Genomic DNA, 20,011 nt, shown 5'->3' with positions numbered 1-20,011 from the left:
ATGTGCCGTTGTTGAGTGTCTTTGCTGTCTATAGCTTGGCAGAGTAACTGTGTAATACTCTTCCATATCAGTAGGTGGCAGCCGGTAGCTAATTGCTTTGTCGTGATCACAATATGCAGACGACAGCGGGAGGCAGCGTGCGGGTCAAAATGTATCTAATGCTTAAACCAAAAATAAACAGAAGGCGAGTGCCGCTAAGAAAAGGCATTGAAGCTTAGGGAGGGCTATGCAGAATGAAACTAAAACTGAACTGGCTACAAAGTAAACAAAAGCAGAATGCTGGACGACAGCAAAGACTTACAGCGTGTGCAGCAGAGAAGGTGTCCACAAAGTACATCCGTACACGACATGACAATCAACGATGTCCCCACAGAGAATCATAGCAACAAATTAAATAATCTTGATTGCTAAAACAAAGCAGGTGTGGGGAATACGGCTCAGGGAAGAAATGAAACTGCTACAGGAGAATACCAACAAAACAGGAAAAGCCACCAAAAGACAAAAACTATAACTCTACACACAGGAAAACAAAAAACCCTCAAAAATAAGTCACGGCCTGATGTGACAGGTCGTGACAGTACTTTGAGACAAGAGCTATAGTGATGCATGCTTAATTATGGTTTGAATTCATATTCAACACTTGCGAGAACAACTTTTTACAGTCAATATCGGCTGCCGAGTTTTATTTTTAATGTTTTCTGCTGGTGGTGTGCCTCCGCATTTTTTCAATGAAAAAAATATGCCTTGGCTCAAAAAAGGTTGAAAAACACTGGTCTAGATCAGAAGTGCCCAAGCAGCCAATGGTCCGTGGGCCAAACAGCGATTTTTAGCATGCAACAGCACCACCGTCATAAATACATTTAAGTTGTGTGCCTAATTCAGTTAACATGCAACTCTGCATCTTTTATATACATTTTTAACTTAAAAACATTCAAAAAGGTCATTTTCTGCAGATTTTCGCTATTTCCAGGTGTTGTTCTGTAACCAGCTCGTCCTAGACATTTCATCCGATCGCTGTCAAACTTTACCCACTAAGTTTAGATATACGGAGGATGCTAAATTTCAAAGCGTTTACGACCAAGATTATCCTTTTCCAATGGATGTCAAAAAGTCACCACTTTACCGTAGAGCAGGGGTCTCAAATTCAAATGCAACTAGTTAGTCTGTAAAAAAAAAAAAAACAATCTATAGATTTTCCGATTAAAAATATTGGCAAGCTCAATCACCAGAATTTTACGGTAAAATTTACAGTGGTTTTTACAAAACATTTAAACTGTGTCACTGGAGACTGAGCTGCTATATTTACTGTGCATTACTAATAAATTGAAAAACAGTACCAATGTTCTCAGACAATATTTTCAGTATATTAGATGGAATCTTTACCCAGGTAAAGAATCATCTTTACCTGGGTAAATATTCCATCTAATATACTGAAAATATGGTCTGTTCTCATGCACTTTAACTCGGAAAGATGCAGTGTTCCTGTTTTATCTTTTACAAACCACTAAACTTTGTTGACAATATTACACCAGTGTGGAGAATACAGCAACTGTGCCTCCTCTTGCGAACAGACTCAAAAGACAGGTTAAAATTTGTTACTGTGGAGCCAAGTTTGCGTGAAACTTCACCGGGGGTCAGCAACCCGCGGCTCTCGAGCTCTTTAGTGCCGCCATAGTGGCTCCCTGGAGGATTGAAAATGGAAAAAGATGCGGGAAAAATACAAACACAACAGTTTGTTTACATGTAAAATCTTCCACGCCTTCTTTGTCTCATTTTGTCCACCAAAGGTTTTATACTGTGCATTAATGCACAAGGGTGAGCTTTGTTGATGTTATTGACTTGTTGGAGTGCTAATCAGACATATTTGGTCTATATTTGGTATATTAGATGGAATCTTTACCCAGGTAAATATTCCATCTAATATACTGAAAATATGGTCTGATTACAAGAACATTTGAAAGAGTATATGAATAAGAAGACATAATGAACCTTTTTGAGCAGTGCCAATGTTATTTTTACTGCAAAATTATGTAACTTTTTCACCGTAAAAACTATGTTACCTGTTTTTACAGTACATTACTGTAAATGCACAAATAGTCCCATTTTACGGTAAATTTCTGGAAACTGAGCTGCCAGTTTTTTTACAGTTAAATCTACTGACTTCTTTACAATGTAGCCTTGCAAACATGTCATCAATGATTGTGCAGCTTGAAAGAGGTCGGTATGATTATGTATTCAATTTGGTGGACCCCCTTTGGCGGGCCAAACGAAATGACACGGCGGGCCTAATTTGACATTTCATTTGGCCCAAGGGCCCTACTTTGGGCATCCCTGCTAGATAATATGTATTGGCTATGCTTTGGTGTAAGTCAGGGGTCGGCAACCCAAAACATTGAAAGAGCCATATTGGACCAAAAATACAAAAAATTAATCTGTCTGGAGCTGCAAAAAATTAAAAGCCGTATATAAGTCTTATAATGAAAGCAACACATGATGTAAGTGTCTATATTAGCTATAATAGCCTACTATCAAAATGACTTTAAAAGTCTTATATAAGTCTTATAATGAAGGCAACACATGATGTAAGTGTCTATATTAGCTATATTATCCTACTATCAAAATGACTATGTGTTGCAGGCTGAAGCAAATCTTTGTTGACAGAAATGTTGAAATGTAATATTTATTCTACACATTTTTACAACATTAAAAACTATCAGTAAATCAAAGGCTACTCAGAAGGTAAGCTAACTCCTGGAAAGTACTGGCTTTTAATGGGCAAAGGTATAGATGTGTGTGTCCAAGTTAAAGGAACATGGCGCACAAACAACTATCAGAAATGCAGCCAATATTAGATACAGATAATGTGTCATGAGACATGCAAAACAAAATTATATACAGAGGATACAAGTAAATTATATTAAATGAGATCAAATATACCTAAAAATGAGGCATAATGATGCAATATGTACATACAACTAGCCTAAATAGCATGTTAGCATTGATTAGCACTGACCAAATATGTCTGATTAGCACTCCAACAAGTCAATAACATCAACAAAGCTCACCCTTGTGCATTCATGCACAGTATAAAACCTTTGGTGGACAAAATGAGACAAATAAGGCGTGGAAGATTTTACATGTAAACAAACTGTTGTGTTTGTATTTTTCCCGCATCTTTTTCCATTTTCAATCCTCCAGGTAGCCACTATGGCGGCACTAAAGAGCTCGAGAGCCGCGGGTTGCTGACCCCCGGTGTAAGTTTCACGCAAACTTGGCTCCACAGTCACAAATTTTAACCTGTCTTTTTGAGTCTGTTCGCAAGAGGAGGCACGGTTGCTGTATTCTCCACACTGGTGTAATATTGTCAACAAAGTTTAGTGGTTTGCAAAAGATAAAACAGGAACACTGCATCTTTCCGAGTTAAAGTACATGAGAACGGAGCCTCATTTAATAACTTAAAAAAAAAAAAAAAAAGAGCTATCAGGTGTTGCTGCAAGGATGGCAGTCATCAGGAGTCCTCGACATGAGCTTCAAAGTGAGGCAGCCGTTCACTCCTTTCCAGTCGGTTGTCAAGGTTTCCCTTTAAACAGAGCATGACGTCAGACTCTGCCCCAAACAACCGTGTCCTAACAGTGCCACATCTGGAGTGAGGCGGCAGGAGTGAGAGGGGAAGAGTAGGAATGTGGCGGAAGGCTTGAAAAGGGAAAGCAGCTCTTAAACTGTTTTAGCTCAAGGACCCTGGCCAAGCGTGACCTATAATTTACTGCACCCCCCCCCCCCCAAAGGCCCGATTACCTCCGAGCACATGCACGTGGATGCCCCCAGCGGCCTAAAACCTACTCATCCTGAAACCACGTCACTCTTCAGAAAAAAAATCACCTCATCGAGCGCCTGCATGCGTGCTGGTAACTCTTCCCAAACAGCGCATTTCCTCTAAATCGTAAAAAGCGCAAAAGTGTTTCATTGTTTTATTTGGCAAAATCGGACTTTTCGGTGCGGTTACAGGGGTAGGTCCTCCTAAAGTCTTTGCGAGCAGCCGGTTCTTGTTGTCACTGTCAGAATCAATCAAAGCTGCGAGGTCTGCATTCATGCAGTAGAAGGAACACAGGAGCCATGCCAAATTTCTGCCTTGGATTAAAGCATCTCCAACGTATGGATTTTGAAGCGGAGATTGTGAGTTTTTGTGACAAAAGTATCTGAATGCAGTCGAGCAAAAGATGCAAACAGGTATGTATTTGCACGCCTCACCATCTGTTAGCTCCAGTGACGGAATGTGCACAAGTCTCTGGATACCTTTCAGACTGAAGGTGGGCAAGACGTTTGGTCGGATGGAAAATATGCTAAAAGTGTGTGTAGGGGTGGACACGTGTGTGTGTGTGGGGTCAGGTGGGGGGGGGGTTGAAATGATGGAAGCTGATAGATTCTCCTCGTCTCAAAGTCATGTGTTTTACATCAGCACTGGACTGAGTGGGATCAGATTTCAAAATATATTTCAATATCATTCAGGCACAATTCCAGGTGAGGACAAATCCGGTGGCCACCATCAGGGCCCTCATGTTACAAGCTTAAAAACCTGCCATACACCCTTTTTCACAGCTCGTCTTTGCACAGGAGAGAGAAGCACCTCCTACTGACTTGTGATTGGTCAGCATGCACATGGCTACTTTCAATATGATTTGGGTATTTATAAAGGGGGCGTGGTCCTGGTGTGCCAAGCCAGCACACCTCTGTGGTTCATTTCAAGTAGATTGCGATGTACCAAAGACATGTGCTTAGATTTGTGCGTGCGAACACTTTAATACGTCAGATTTTTTTTTTACGTACGCATCTTTTATGGATTTGAACGTACGTCTATTTTTAGTATGGAAATCCACGCAACTGTTGTTATGAGGGCCCAGAAAAAGAGGACATTGGGAAGCAAAAAAACTTGGCCGAGGCCCGAAAGCCAACTGCATGTAAAATAACACTATATATATATACAATATATATATATATATATATATATATATATATATATATATATATATATATATATATATATATATATATATATATATATATATATTAAAGTTAAAGTACCAATGATTGTCATACACACACGATGTGTGGTGAAATTTGTCCTCTGCATTTGACCCATCCCCTTGTTCACCCCCTGGGAGGTGAGGGGAGCAGTGAGCAGCGGCGATGCCGCGCCCGGGAATAATTTTTGGTGACTTAACCCCCAATTCCAACCTTTGATGCTGAGTGCCAAGCAGGGAGGTAATGGGCCCCTTTTTTAAAGTCTTTGGTATGACTCGGCCGGGGTTTGAACTCACGACCTACCGATCTCAGGGCGGACACTCTAACCACTAGGCTTTATATATATATATATAAATATATATATATATATATATATATATATATATATATAAATGATAAATGATAAATGGGTTGTACTTGTATAGCGCTTTTCTACCTTCAAGGTACTCAAAGCGCTTTGACACTACTTCCACATTTACCCATTCACACACACATTCACACACTGATGGAGGGAGCTGCCATGCAAGGCGCTAACCAGCACCCATCAGGAGCAAGGGTGAAGTGTCTTGCTCAGGACACAACGGACATGACGAGGTTGGTACTAGGTGGGGATTGAACCAGGGACCCTCGGGTCGCGCACGGCCATTCTTCCACTGCGCCACGCCGTCCCTATATATATATATATATATATATATATATTTTTTTTTTGGGGGGGGGGGGTTTTGTCATAAAAAATACAATCATGTGTGCTTACGGACTGTATCCCTGCAGACTGTATTGATCTATATTGATATATAATGTAGGAACCAGAAATATTAATAACAGAAAGAAACAACCCTTTTGTGCGAATGAGTGTGAATGAGTATAAATGGGGGAGGAAGGTTTTTTGGGTTGCTGCACTAATTTGAAGTGTATCTTGCGTTTTTTATGTTGATTTTATAAAAAAAAAAAAAAATTTTTTTTTTTTTTGTTAATTTCTTGTGCGGCCCGGTACCAATCGATCCACGGACCCTGTGGTTGGGGACCACTGGTCTATGTTAGTAGAACATTCTATTGTATTGTTTTGATACAGTATTTCTTATTTAAAATAATATTTTTAAAAGGCATGTTCGATAATAAAACTGTTTTTTTGGGTCGGCCAAGCACCAATTAAGTCAAATTAATTTGAAATACAAGTGTTTTGAATTTAAGAGCTCCGTCACAGAACCAATAAACTCATCAGTTGAATTACTACTCTATACCACTACATCATTTGGCTTATAAATTATAATAGAACCATTTCATAACAGTTTAAAAATGTTCTTCCTTTGGCTGTTATTGTTTTGCCGCACTTCCAGTTTTAAATGTGATCGCTCACTGTAGTTGCTTTGTGTTGATGTTGAATTATTCTCTCTCTAGACTATTTTCTAATTTCCTGTTCATAGCTGCTTACTCTTTCCTGTAACGCGACGGCAGCTAGACTTCTATTAAAGTGTACCAAGCACTTATTCTTCAGGTTTTTTTTGCTACTTTACATCTAAGCTATCATAGCGGTTAGCATAGTGTCTTCAGTTAGGCCTCGTCATCCAGTCCTCCAGTGATAATGACCCCAGGAAGAGTCCATTGCTGCCATGGAAGCAAGGGGTTGGTAAATTAAAAGTGGCTACGTGCAAACTAGCCACCTCTGTCAGGACGATACAATGCATTGAGGACGCGTTCGTTCCAGCTTGATGCTCTTAATTTTGCTGTAAGCATTGAATAAAAGTATTTTTTTTCTAGGGTAAACTAAGTGTTAGGTTCTGTTGGTCTTGAACACCAAGATGCAGAGATGGCAGGCGCAGCGCAGGTAAACATGACTTTAATGTCAAAAGGAAGTGCACATGCAGGGACCATGCAATTGAAAACAAGAAACAAGGATCGAGCACTGTGTGCAGGACAGGCTGCTTTATAAAGAAGTCTTGGCAACATGGAACAGGTGTGCTCAGATTGCCAATCAAGGACAGGTGTGAAGGGACAGGGCTGGGGACAAAGTAATGAGACAAACAAGAAGTACCACTGAAAATAAGAGCACGGTAAATAAAATAAACAAAGTCCAAACCTGTCATGACATTCATGACACTAAGTCAATAATCAAAGGCAGTAATATTAGAATGTTTGTTACTGGTTACTTGGTGCATTAAAACATGAAGCACAAGGATGTATTTTATCTTTAGTGCAAGCAATAGTTCAGTTCAAAGTGATTTCTCGAAAATTCAAGTCAAAGAAAGACCAAAGTAAAATATTAAAATTCAAAAACACATGGGCAGTATTTTGGTAACTCAAAACACATGATTTTATTGTGTGTACCACGAGTGCAGAAGGATTTGAGTCCAAACATATAGCCATCCATCATGCTGCCTCTTACTTGTCTCATGTGGACATAACATACTCACTATGATGAATGTACATTTTTACAAAGGCTTAAAAAGGAATAATATTAGTGCCAAAAGTGAGTCGTATCCATGACATAATCCAAACCAGTTAGGGTACGCTGAAATGCGGTGGTGTGCCGTCAGGGCCAGCAAGGCCTTCTCTGCTGGCCTAACATAACCTCATCATTTGTTATTTACTTTCCCTAAATATCTAAAAGTATTCATATTCTCTTCATGTTATATTATGCTCCTTCCAGCGCTGTTGTTTTTAGTTTATAGAGTTTTTCTCCAATCAGAATTCAGCTATCTTATGTTGCCACGCTGTACCAAATCTGCTCGAAGCCTTCAGAATTAACAATGCGGGCGTCCGTGCACTGTCAGTGAACGGGGACATACAGTTGACAGACAGTTGCGATAGCCAATCAGATCACGAGTTGTTGTCAGTAAGGCCTTTTAGATGGCCTAAGGCAGATATATATTGTGATGTTATGAGCTAGGTAACACAAGAACTCCATTACCCAGCATGCCACAGTAGTGCAGAGCATGCACAGCAGCGAGATGTTTTTGATGAGCACCTTGTGGAGTAAACTTTAAGAACTCAGCTAACACGCCTTGTCTGCATCTTTTATGATTAGAAAAGACAACTTATATATTTGCAAGGCCATTTTCAAGAAGGATATTTAAAGACAAACTACATCTTGTGAGACGATGTCAGCCAACCCCGGAAGCTCGAATGGTTTCTACAGATTGTGAGTTCAGATATGTTATTTCTTAATTTGTTCACGTGGAATATGTTTTTTGCAATTTTAATTTTGACAGTACCACATAAGACATGTTTTAATTGCTGATCCGGGTTTATTGATTTTTAAATGCGTCAGAAAATAACCCGTTATGTACACTGTTGATGTGATACAATGCCCAAGTAAATGTGTTTATGTATAGTATTTCTCCTGCAATGGTCATGTGGTGACATCAATTATGGTATTTTGAGAAGTAATCACTGAAGGCCTAGGTGGGAAACGCACGGCCCGCCACTGCTGAAATGGCAGATGAGGTCACGTTCAAGCTCACACTTTTGGAACCCAATAAAAGTGTAAGAACTGTCAGCAATCAGTTAGATAATCCAGAATTCTTCATTCACCCATATCACAGCACTTGGGAATTAAAGCTCACGTTAGAACGAGCTGCAAGCATTACATCTCAACCTCTTCCTAGCCCGAACATGTAAATAAGATACGCCCACCAAATCCACATGCACGCGGCAAAAGGATAAAGTTATGTTACAAAAGCAGTGTTTGAAAAAACTTATGATTTCACTCACTGTTACAGGAGCATAGCATCAGTTAATAAATCCTATCATTCTTGAAGATCTGTTTTGCGTATGTGCATGCGAAAAGGACATGTGCTTTTGTGCGAGACCGCCGTGATTGACAGCCTGAACACACGTCATCTTAGTCGGCCCGAGTGGAAATTTTAGAAGTTAAAGGAGACCTATGATCACTTTCTTTCTTTTCTGACTTATACATGTTGTTACAACGTTGGAGACTGGTGTTAAGCAATGTCAAAGTGTCAAATCATATGGTTCATGCATTTGTGTGAGCTCTCACGCAGTTTTGGATGGCCCCCTTTCGTGGGGTTTTGCCATCTTGCTACATAATGATGTCACAGCGAGATGGAAGTACTTATTTGGACATTAAGTAAAGCTATCAGCCCAAGGGTGAGGAGCTTTGTGTGAGGCCAGCTGAGGTTGGGGAAACATAAAAAAGGTTGGATAAAATATTATTGTCATCTAATCTTAGCAAGTGCACAACACCGACGTGCAACATGCAGTGACTCAGATTCTGGTAAAAGCATATTTAAAAAAAATGCACTCTCTGAATTGATCAGAGAGTGTGCAGGTATACCTAATGTTGTGACCTGGTAAATCTATATATTGTTTGTATAAAAATGGCCTCTGTTTGGCATTCAGCATCAAGGGTTGGAATTGGGGGTTAAATCACCAAATGATTCCCGAGCTCGGCCACCGCTGCTGCTCACTGCTCCCCTCACCTCCCAGGGGTTGAACATGGGGATGGGTTAAATGCAGAGGGTAATTTCACCACACCTGTGTGTGATTATCGTTGGGACTTTAACTTTAACTTTAACGTTTAATTTCAATCTTGAACTCTTGAACCCTTGAATTTTTATACTTTAACTTTAACTTTAACGTTTAATTTCAATCTTGAACTCTTGAACCCTTGAATTTTTATACATCAAGTCATCCTGTCAAGGTTAGAAAAGTCAAAAGTAGGCGAAAGGCGCCATGAGGAAATGAAGACTCAGTCTGGACACAGAAACCTCCAAATTCATAATGAGATCTGCATAGACAAGTTAAATGTCTTCAACCATCCATCCATCCATTTTCTATCGCTTATTCCCTTTGGGGTCGCGTGGGGCGCTGGAGCCTATCTCAGCTACAATCGGGCGGAAGGCGGGGTACACCCTGGACAAGTCGCCACCTCATCGCAGTGTCTTCAACCAGACTTCGCATAAAACAAAGGAAATGTATTTTTCTGAAAACATCACAAACTGTAGTAACAACTTTCGCTTCCTGTTTGCTACAGTAAACAGATTAACAAACCCTCCAGTTTTACTTGTGGGATCTGAGCCGAGGATGTCGTTGTGGCTTGTGCAGCCCTTTGAGACACTCGTGATTTAGGGCTATATAAGTAAACTTTGATTGATTCATTGATTGATACTTCCAATAGAACTAATTTCTTCATCAAAGTGCATTGAGTTTGCAATATTCTTTCATGATAAAGTTCAAGGCATTAAAAATGCAAGAATTCCTGCAAACAAATAGCTACTCTGCAACCAGCTAGTCAACTAGAGCTAGCACATAGCACACCTGTCACTGACAAAACAGTTGAAGAAATCATCCAGTCTGAATCCATCAACATGCTGCCTTGATGCTTTGACCCACTAGATTTGTGCTGAGCAGTTTGTTACCACAATTCACGTATCTAGTTAACATCTCAATTCAGACCGAAACCTTTATTAACTCATTAAGCCCCCCTTAAAAAAGAGTAGTCTTGCTGCCACAGTACTGAAGAGCTATCTGACCATATTAAACCTGCCATTTTTGGGCAGTTTCAGATTTAAATCTTTTTTTACAGTTTAATATATATTTTTTAAATTTTCTCATCTTTTTTTTCTGATTTAAATCTTTTTCTTTTTTTTTCCAGATTCAGACTTTTGGCCCTTTGTTAGCGTGGTGAGAGGCATGGACTCATGACAGACAGCTCAACAAAAGGATAAGGGGCATCCCGTCCTTTATCAAGTTGCCTTCAGAGAATTTAGGAACTAATCCAGTTCAAGTCAACACTCACTACGCCATGCGATTGTCAGTGAAATAAATTATGCCAGTGAGACGTAAAAGTTGTATTAAACAGCACTGATTACAAATTGCAGAACAACAGCCAAATTATTATGCCAAATTATGCACTCTAACACTCAAGCTTTAAAGGCCTACTGAAACCCACTACTACCGACCACGCAGTCTGATAGTTTATATAGCAATGATGAAATCTTAACATTGCAACACATGCCAATACGGCCGGGTTAGTTTACTAAAGTGCAATTTTAAATTTCGCGCGAAATATCCTGCTGAAAACGTCTCGGTATGATGACGTCAGCGCGTGACGTCGCGGATTGTAGAGGACATTTTGAGACAGCATGTGGGCCAGCTATTAAGTCGTCTGTTTCATCGCAAAATTACACAGTATTCTGGACATCTGTGTTGGTGAATCTTTTGCAATTTGTTCAATGAACAATGGAGACAGCAAAGAAGAAAGCTGTAGGAGGGAAGCGTTGTATTGCGGCCGACTTCAGCAACACAAACACGGCCGGTGTTTCATTGTTTACATTCCCGAAAGATGACAGTCAATCTTTACCATTGGCCTGTGGAGAACTGGGACAACAGAGACTCTTACCAGGAGGACTTTGAGTTGGATACGCAGACACGGTACCGTGAGTACGCTTCCAAACATTTGATCGCTTGCCCGTACGTGCGTGCCGCTATGTGCATGTCACGTACGTAACTTTGGGGACTTTGGGGAAATATATGTGCTGTATGAACTTTGGGGAGGTGAACGGTACTTTGGGCTGTGGGATTGAGTGTGTTGTGCAGGTGTTTGAGTTGTATTGGCGGGTTATAAGGACGGGAGAGGGGAGGTGTTTGTTATGCAGGATTCATTTGTGGCATATTAAATATAAGCCTGGTTGTGTTGTGGCTAATAGAGTATATATATGTCTTGTGTTTATTTACTGTTTTAGTCATTCCCAGCTGAATATCAGGTCCCACCCGCCTCTCACAGCATCTTCCCTATCTGAATCGCTCCCACTGCCCTCTAGTCCTTCACTCTCACTTTCCTCATCCACAAATCTTTCATCCTTGCTCAAATTAATGGGGAAATCGTCGCTTTCTCGGTCCGAATCGCTCTCGCTGCTGGTGGCCATGATTGTAAACAATGTGCAGATGTGAGGAGCTCCACAACCTGTGACGTCACGCTACTCGTCTGCTACTTCCGGTAGAGGCAAGGCTTTTTTTTTATCAGCGACCAAAAGTTGCGAACTTTATCGTCGATGTTCTCTACTAAATCCTTTCAGCAAAAATATGGCATTATCGCGAAATGATCAAGTATGACAATGGACCTGCTATCCCCATTTAAATAAGAAAATTGCATTTCAGTAGGCCTTTAAATTCCGATTTCTGCACAGCATGTGCATTGATCCGCTCTCAAATTGCATTGATGGCGTCTGTCTTTGAGTGGTGAACTGGCAAAACTAGAAATGAAGCGCATGCTAAAGTTAGCAACTTAGCACCCATTTGCATAATGTACTTACTAGGACTGGGAAAGCAGTCAACAGCTAGCCAGATCCATACCTGCTGCGGGTTTGTTTACCATTACCATAGCTAACGTAGAGACAAATTCATCGCTTCAGTTCTGCAATTCTTATTAAGTGCTGTTTAAGACAGCTTTCACGCCTCACAGGCATCATTTATTTCACTGACAATCGCATGATGTAGCCCGGGGGTTCCTATTACGTCGATCGCAAGCTACGGTTCGATTGCGGAGGGTGTGTCGGTCGATCGGCAGGCATTAATAAAAATAGACCTAAAAATTAGCGATCATCAAACTTCACTGTGACGTCACTTTCGTCACATCCCCGGCCCCCTCCAAGGTTTCTCATTGTCATCCCATTGGGTTGAGTTTTTTCTTGCCCTGATGTGATATCTGAGCCGAGGATGTCGTTGTGGCTTGTGCAGCCCTTTGAGACACTTGTGTTTTAGGGCTATATAAATAAACTTTAAATGATTGATTGAGACGTTAATAAACTAACTTTGTAAACTCTGAAGCCTATGAACCATACACACACACAAACACACGCACACAAAATACATGTATAGCAATTTTAGCTAAAAAAGGTTACAGTAATATCAAGTTTTTGGCCTACTTTGCCATGGATCAAATAGAAATGCAACATGCGGTAATAATAAACAGAATGATCCCCAGGGTTGTCTGCGGTCTCTCTACATTCTATTAGGTTCCAGTGAATCAATTGCCTTCCCATCCCAGAGTCCCTGTGGATGCTGCTATTGATGAATCCCACATTACCAAAAAAAACCAATGGAGCACATTGATTTAAATTCTCCCTGCATAATCACTCAAGACTCGCTACAAGACTGGTGGTGGCGCAAGAAGGGAAGTGAGTTTAGGGTTACATTAACAAGCAGTGAGACAGTTAGGGGTGGTAGCAGGGTCAGGGATCATGGTGCCCTCACAAACAACTCAGCCACCCGGAGAGGAAGTCAACAAGAGATGCTTTTCCCTGCAGCCCAGTAAACCCTGGCAACAGACGACACTGGCAAACATGTGTGCGACAAATGTGCTATTTGAAGCAGTGACAGCGTCTCAATCATCACCATATGAGGCTTGGACACAAACGAACAGCGTGACAAACCCGCAGTAACGCACATGTTGACAATGACAGTTTTTTTTTTTTTAAAGACACAAAACTAACACCTATTTCTGCAGGCTCCCTGGTGGTCGGATAAGTTACTGATGGTTAAATATGATGATGATTGCCTGATGAGGGATAAAGCGCTGTTTACTGGAATCAAGCATTTATTGTGGGTTCTATTGTTGTTCTTTGAGGCTTAATGATCAGGAAACTGTTTCATGATGGCTTTCTTTCCGCCATCCAGTCTCACTTAAATCCAAGTTCATCCATACTGGCACAGAAGAGGATTCAAAGTCAACAGAAGTACAGCAGAACGTAGAAAAACAAGTTTATCTCATGCTCTGTGTGTACTTTCCTCTCTCTTTTACTCCCCCTTGCCTGTTCTGGAAAGTCCATTCACTCAGTGCAGCAGTGACACAAGGACCGTCTCCTCCATGGCAGACCACGCTTGTGTTTTTTCAATTAAAGCGGGGCTCCCGTACACTACTCATTTGGGAAACCATAATTCTCATAGCCCAGAAGAAACTAATGGAAAGTCACTTAGAGTTTTTTCCAGGAGAAGTATCCGAAAGATCTGTTCCATATAAGTTGCGTTAAATCGGGTGGACGAAGGGTAAAACTAGAAAATCATCAATGAGAATAGAGGAGGTGTCGATAGAAGGTCTAGGCCTCTCTGAGGGTTTCGGGGTGCAAACTCAAACAGCGGAAAGGGAGCAAGAAGGGGGCAAGTAGAAAAAACTACAGACAGATGGATTTCCAGGAGAATGTGGATAAAAGTGGATTATGTCACGGACAGGATCTGAACTGCACCACATAAACCACATCAAAGTGTCTTTTATTTACAAAAAACGAGCCTCAATGAGCCTAATGCATCTGTCAGCTCGGAGATAAATCACAAGTGCACCGGTGTAAACACACACACCGGAGCATGGACCAGACCACTTTGTATCAAGCCGGCAAGTATTCCACACTCTTATAGTTGGTGCACTTCCTAGCAGCAATGATGCGAGTCATTAGAAATGACACTGCCTCCATTCAGGTAAAAAAACCCGTGTGTGGCATCATAGGCAAACAAACGCACACATGCAGGCCCATAAAAAGTGGGAGGGCCCCCGAAGTGGACGGCCCACATGACACTCCGGCTCCGGATCACAACAATCAACACACTCAAACAGTGAGAAAGTAGTGAGCAGCGGGAAGAGGAGACAGTCGGAATTCTTACCTCAGGAGTTATGATGTGGAGTCAAGTACGAGGGAAAGCCACATGACTGGAAGAGTCTCTGGTTATGTCGCAGCTGTGGAGACGGGCGCTGAGACGTGCAGGCAGCCCTGAGCAGAGCGTCACTCGGCAGAAAGCGGAGGAGCCACGCAGACCCCAGGCCCGTCCACTAACACTCTGCTTTCTGAGGATGAAAAGAGAAGACTTCATTACCAGCTGGAGACCACGCCTCCAGCCCTCCAGTCTCGCCCTCCCCTCCGAAGCATTCTCCTCCCTGCCTCCTTCTCCCCGCTTCCCCTCTTAACTCCCAGCCAGTAGCACGCGCCCTGTCCCGGCCAAAGAAGGAGGGGGGGTGTGGGAAGCAGACTGCCAAAGAAAACCTCCCAGCCTGACACCAGCCAGCACTGTGCAGTGCACACGGGAGGGCGAGGGGAGATGAGGAGGAGAGAAAAGATGGCACACAAGCTGTTGTTTGTTTTGAAAGTTTGGATACCGCGTCAGAAGTGTCGCGGCCACAAATAAGCACGGACATGTGTCGGTGTCATTGAAGCCGAACGGGCTGTTAAATGAGTACGGGGAAGAAAAACAGGAGGGGTAGAATTAAATTTCGCTCAAGTGAAGAGTCCGAGGCACTGGGGGGGGGGGGGGGCGGCGGGGAGCTCAGGCAATGACACAGACAGACGGGCAGATGGAAATAAAAGCACAGACAAGCTGACAAGGACACAGGAAGCAAAATGTTTGATCAGTTTGACAGTTACAGTCTGAACAGACACAGGATGTACCAGGGGGGGTTTTGACTACTCGAGTTAGGACGGCATAGAAAATCACTCCAAAAGGCGACAACACCTTTTGGTTAGTGTCCGCCCTGAGACTGGAAGGTTGTGAGATCAAACCCCCATACCAAAGACTATAAAAATGGGACCATTACCTCCCTGCTTGGCACTCAGCATCAAGGTTTGGAATTGGGGGTTAAATCACCAAAATGATTCCCGAGCGTGGCCACCGCTGCTGCTCACTGCTCCCCTCACCTCCCAGGGGGTGGGACAAGGAGATAGGTGATATGCAGAGGGTAAATTCACCACACCAAGTGTGTGTGTGACTATCAGTGGTATTTTAAGTAACTTTAAATCGGTCTCTTTAGTGCTGGTGCCGTAACCCAGTGTTTTTCAACCACTGTGCCGCGGCACACTAGTGTGCCGTGAGATGCAGTCTGGTGTGCCGTGGGAAATTATCTAATTTAATCTATTTGGGTTATAAATATTTTTTGCAAATCAGTAATTCTAGTCTGCAAATGATGTGTTGTTGTTGAGTGTCGGTGCTGTCTCGAGCTCGGCAGAGTAACCGTGTAAGACTCTTCCATATCAGTAGGTGGCAGCAGGTAGCTAATTGCTTTGTAGATGTCTGAAACAGCAAGAGACAATGTGCAGGTAAAAATGTGTCTAATGATTAAACCAAAAATAAACAAAAGGTGAGAGCCCCTAAGAAAAGGCATTGAAGCTTAGGGAAGGCTATGCAGAACAAAACTAAAACTGAACTGGCTACAAAGTAAACAAAAACAGAATGCTGGACGACAGCAAAGACTTACTGTGGAGCAAAGACAATGTACATCCGAACATGACATGACAATCAACAAAGTCCCCACAAAGAAGGATTAAAAACAACTGAAATATTCTTGATTGCTAAAACAAAGTAGATTTGGGAAATATCGCTCAAAGGAAGACATGAAACTGCTACAGGAAAATACCAAAAAAAGAGAAAAAGCCACCAAAATAGGAGCGCAAGACACGAAGTAAAACACTACACACAGGAAAACAGCAATAAACTCCAAATAAGTCAGTGTGTGATGTGACAGGTGGTGACAGTACACCTACTTTGAAACAAGAGCTATAGTGATGCATGCTTGGTTATGGTTTGAAGTCATATCCAACAATTGCGACAACTTTTTACTGTCAACTGAGTTTCGTTTTTAAATGATTTCTGCTGGTGGTGTGCCTCCGCATTTTTTCATCGCAAAAAATGTGCCTTGGCTCAAAAAAGGTTGACAAACACTGCCTTAACCATCCCTCTTAAGGGGCGTTAACACATTGCCAGGGTAAGATAGCGGTTCTTGATGGTTCAGCAATTGGCCGTCCTTCCAAAACCTGGTCATCCATCACTCATCCACCATGAACCCTAGGACCCACGCTGGAAGTCGCCAAAAAACAACAACAATAATTCTGGCTGTCTTGGTTGGTTTCAAATGAGCCGTGTTCAAAACGCATTTCGCCGTGTAAAGAACGGCAGCCTACGCGTTTGCACAGCAAAAGCCGTGATAATCCACTCATCCATCTTCAACCGCTTATCCTGAATCGGGTCGCGGGGACAACAGCTCCAGCAGAGACCCCCAGATTTCACTCTCCAGAGCAACATTAGCAACTTCCTCCTGGGGGACCCCGAAGCGTTCCCAGGCCAGAGAGGAGATGTAATCCCCCCATCTGGTTGTTTGGCCTGCCCCGGGGTCTCCTCCCAGTGGGACGTGCAACGAGGACCTCCCTAGGGAGACGCTCGTGAAGCATCCGCACGAGATGCCCGACCACCTAAGCTGGCTCCTTTCCAAGCGAAGGAGCAGCGGCTCTACTCCGAGTCCCTCTCGGGTGACTGAACTTCTTACCCTATCTCTAAGGGAGATACCAGCCACCCTTCTGAGTAGGGATGTCCGATAATGGCTTTTTGCCGATATCCGATATTCCGATATTGTCCAACTCTTTAATTACCGATACCGATATCAACCGATACCGATATCAACCGATATATACAGTCGTGCAATTAACACATTATTATGCCTAATTTGGACAACCAGGTATGGTGAAGATAAGGTCCTTTAAAAAATAAATAAATAAATAAAATAAGATAAATAAATTAAAAACATTTTCTTGAATAAAAAAGAAAGTAAAACAATATAAAAACAGTTACATAGAAACTAGTAATTAATGAAAATTAGTCAAATTAACTGTTAAAGGTTAGTACTATTAGTGGACCAGTAGCACGTACAATCATGTGTGCTTACGGACTGTATCCCTTGCAGACTGTATTGATATACCGTATTTTTCGGAGTATAAGTCGCTCCGGAGTATAAGTCGCACCGGCCGAAAATGCATAATAAAGAAGGAAAAAAACATATATAAGTCGCACTGGAGTATAAGTCGCATTTTTTGGGGAAATTTATTTGATAAAATGCAACACCACGAATAGACATTTGAAAGGCAATTTAAAATAAATAAAGAATAGTGAACAACAGGCTGAATAAGTGTACGTTATATGAGGCATAAATAACCAAATGAGAACGTGCCTGGTATGTTAACGTAACATATTGTGGTAAGAGTCATTCAAATAACTATAACATATAGAACATGCTATACGTTTACCAAACAATCTGTCACTCCTAATCGCTAAATCCCATGAAATCTTATACGTCTCGTCTCTTACGTGAATGAGCTAAATAATATTATTTGATATTTTACAGTAATGTGTTAATAATTTCACATATAAGTCGCTCCTGAGTATAAGTCGCACCCCCGGCCAAACTATGAAAAAAACTGCGACTTATAGTCCGAAAAATACGGTATATTGATATATAATGTAGGAACCAGAATATTAATAACAGAAAGAAACAACCCTTTTGTGTGAATGAGTTTAAATGGGGAGGAAGGTTTTTTGGGTTGGTGCACTAATGGTAAGTGTATCTTGTGTTTTTTATGTTGATTAAATAAAAAAAAAATAAAAAAACGATACCGATAATAAAAAAAACGATACCAATAATTTCCGATATTACATTTTAACGCATTTATCGGACATCTCTACTTCTGAGGAAACTAATTTTGGCCGCTTGTATCCGCGATCTTATTCTTTCGGTCATGACCCACACTTCATGACCATAGCTGAGAGCCGTGATAAGTTAAAGAGCCACTGATAGTCACACACACTAAGAGTGGTGAAATTACCCTCTGCATTTGCATAAATCTCCTTGTTCCACCCCCTGGGAGGTGAGGGGAGCAGTAAGCAGCAGCGTTGATTTGGTGATTTAACCCCCAATTCCAACCCTTGATGCTGAGTGCCAAGCAGGGAGGTAATGGGTCCCATTTTTATAGTTTTTGGTAAGACTCGGCCGGGGTTTGAACTCACGACCTACCAATCTCATGGCGGACACTCTAACCACAAGGCCACTGAGCATGTTATTAACACCGCCATTTTCCACCCGTCACGTTTTCCTCCAGGACCTACGCGATGTAAACACGGTAACTACACAGAGACGGTGGGGTTAAACACGAAAGCATCACAGAGACATGGCAGTCTCATACGGAGACACTATGGTTGATGCCGAGTAGAGGCTGGGTGGCTCCGCCGCCTTCTGGTGAGATCCGTAGTACCACCAGGCCAGTCCCCGTCGGCGCCACGTTCAAAACATGTTGAGAAAGGCTTTCTGCTATCATTGGGACACAGTTTGTGGCGGTTTGAGAAACGCCATGAACCGCCATCTAAATGCCTCTCCATACGTGTTGGCGTTATCTACATCCAAGTTGAACAAGATGTTTGCCTTTCCCTAAATCTCATTCATTTTTCACTTTTCTTCAGACCCCAAAAAACTTGTGCAAAATTCTAAATTAACTTGAGAATGTCTCTCAAATTCCATTTATTTGAAGTAAACTGGAAATGAGGTTTCAAACAGGAATTACAAATGACATTCAATGAACTTCCAATGGATAATTTAAGTGTATTATAGATGACTGTTCAACATTTTTATTAAAATATTATTAGAATGAACACATTCTGTTTTACCCTAACTTCGGGTCTACAAGCCGTTCTTTGAACCCTACACTTTATACAATGCTTCAGCTAATTTATGGAGATTTCCTGGTTTCACAAGTTTCTCATGTTGGCAAAAAAAATTTCTCGACACATCAGCACCGTCATGATTTGAAAAAATTATTAGTTTCTGGTATTTTGTCTTATTTCCTGTCCAGGGCACTTCATTTTGTTTTCCTTTTGCCACTATTTGTCACTGTCAGGTACACACCTGTTCCTGGCTGACAATCAGAGTGCTTTATATGCCAACACTGTCCTCTGAACATTTGTGCTTTTTGCTTTGTACCTAAGTTTTCCCTTGTTTTCCTACTTTTCCCTATGCTTCCTGTGCACTTCCCTGCTGCACAATAGTTTGGTTCATAATACTTTATATTTGCACTGTTACGACCAACACTGCCGTGACATCAAATTTAACAAGAGCAATGGAATTCCGAACTGATCACGGTGAACCAATAAAATTGTTCCCATTAAATCAAACGCACTCACTCATTTAGCCCGCTATGGACTCACCCTCGTCATGGAGAAGAAACGACAAAAT

The 20,011-nt window shown here is 41.7% G+C and overlaps 1 protein-coding gene across 1 annotated transcript in view; it reads right to left on the bottom strand.

Annotated features, from left to right (window-relative positions):
• Positions 1-14,762, bottom strand: part of znf469 (zinc finger protein 469) — a 105,562-nt gene extending 90,800 nt beyond the window's left edge. The window contains exon 1 of the mRNA XM_061969935.2: positions 14,635-14,762. The gene's annotated coding sequence lies outside the window, so the exon portion shown is untranslated. The remainder of the gene's footprint in view (positions 1-14,634) is intronic.
• Between the last annotated feature and the right edge of the window lie 5,249 nt (positions 14,763-20,011).

This window comes from Nerophis lumbriciformis, linkage group LG10, assembly GCF_033978685.3.
Source record: "Nerophis lumbriciformis linkage group LG10, RoL_Nlum_v2.1, whole genome shotgun sequence".
Taxonomy (NCBI): Eukaryota; Metazoa; Chordata; class Actinopteri; order Syngnathiformes; family Syngnathidae; genus Nerophis; species Nerophis lumbriciformis.
This window is presented reverse-complemented; position numbering and strand designations above follow the sequence as displayed.